At 29.8% G+C, this 1,993-nt stretch overlaps 1 protein-coding gene across 1 annotated transcript in view; it reads left to right on the forward strand.

Annotated features, from left to right (window-relative positions):
- Positions 1 to 364: 364 nt before the first annotated feature.
- LOC145266980 (UDP-glucosyltransferase 2-like) overlaps positions 365 to 1,993 on the forward strand; it is a 29,241-nt gene continuing 27,612 nt past the window's right edge. Inside the window, exon 1 of the mRNA XM_080122821.1 lies at positions 365 to 657. The gene's annotated coding sequence lies outside the window, so the exon portion shown is untranslated. The remainder of the gene's footprint in view (positions 658 to 1,993) is intronic.

Raw genomic sequence — 1,993 nt, forward strand, 5'->3', positions numbered from 1 at the left:
TCGCAAAATAAGCACAGATAGCCGCAACCTGGCTCATAATGACACCCTACCAGATGACTTACCAAACAACAAAATCAAGATCCATTCCCCACAATCACCTACAATGTCAAACCCAGTAAACGCAGACAGCCAACAACACCCTCAAATATAAATAACACCAATCCCACCTTCCATCTTACCTCAAATAAAGAACGAACCCCTGAAAATACAGAACGAAAGATCTGAAGCTAGGCCAAGACCTATCTGTAACAGACGATTACCGTCTAGATTTAAGGACTTCCAGCTTGGATGAAAAACTAATAATAAATAAATTAAAAAAAAAAATAACATGTAAACATAATACCGAGTTATGTGCACTTGACCCGAACTCTCCAGTCTTTCCGTTATGAGTGAGGCAGGCGTTTCCCTCTTAACTATACAATAATGATGACCTAGAAATCTGCATAAAGCCTCGATACCAGATTTTATACACTCCTTACTCTAGAGTGAACAGTCTAAACGAAGGAACCTATAGACGCATGTATGTGCGTGTTTGTGGGTAACGAATAACAGAAAAAAAAAAAACAAAAAAAAAAAACACACCAATATTACTTTGCTCCAATTTTCGAATGATAAATAATACAATTGAAAACATTGAATCTCACGTTTAATCTTAAGGTACGTACAAACATTTCAAATGATATCGTTTGTTGTTTTAAAGTTAATATATATATACATATACATATATATATATATAGATATATAGATAGATAGATATATATATACACATATATATACACACATATATATATACATATATATATACATACATATATATATACATATATATACATATATACATACATATATATACATATATATATACACATATATACACACACACATATATATATATATATAGGGTGACCAAAAAAACAGAGGACATTCAATTGATTTTTGAGCATTTTACAGTCAACGGAGAAAAAACGACCAGAGACCGGACAAAACACTAAGAAACGGGGTCTAATTAGAGTTGGGCTAGTTTTTTTGGGGGTCACCCTATATATATATATATATATATATATATATATATATATATATATATATATATATATATATATACTCCTAGAAATATATTTTGTTTATTTTATTTAATTTTTTGTGCGTATTTTAAATATTAAAAACACTGTTTTCCATTATTTATTCAAAAGAAAATACAACTTTGTTATATATCCGTCATGGAATTGCATTCATCTGCAAAAGATCTAGCCAACTTGCATATTCTTTTAAGCATCTATTTTAATGAACTCCCTATTAGTTTTCATTTATTTATTTATTTATTTATTTTGGGGGGTGTTCTTATGGGATGATATCTTAAGTTAACTATTACGTGTAATTATATTCATCAGATATTCTACATGGTTTATACTGGCGTAATATTTGCGTAAAAAGGTTATAGTAAACATAAATGTTTATAAAAGGTTATAGTAAACATATTTATTAATGTATGCGTATATATATTTGTTTAAAATGTTTTCCCTACCAAACTCCTCTGTCAGTTTTTCATCTACAGACATGAAACTTAATATATAGGGTATTCGAACGCACGCGAAACTTTATATTTGGGTTTTAAATTAATAAGTTTGGAGAAAACCGGTATAAAAGTGTAAAAATTAAAAAAAAAAAAACTTTGCCAGATGAAAGTCGAACGACGGCATTACGAATATGCATGCGTAAGGTAATAGCTATTGATTTCAGTTTTAATTTTTAGCCTTGCAGCAAACATGTCTTCATAGCTCAGGCATTAACGTCACAGGAAAAAGTAAATCGTCAGCGAAATGTTTTAGTTCCCATTCTCGGTATTGGCGCACGAGTCATGTTTACTTTAAACATTTTCAATCATCACTATATATTGGTACCAATATAATATAATAATAAATACGAAATCTGCATTAATAAAAATATTATATTTAAGCGTATTTTACCTGCTAATGCCGGGCGGACTGCTAATATA

The sequence above is a fragment of the Euprymna scolopes genome, chromosome 42 (assembly GCF_053919585.1).
Source record: "Euprymna scolopes isolate OS-2025 chromosome 42, ASM5391958v1, whole genome shotgun sequence".
NCBI classification, from domain to species: domain Eukaryota; kingdom Metazoa; phylum Mollusca; class Cephalopoda; order Sepiida; family Sepiolidae; genus Euprymna; species Euprymna scolopes.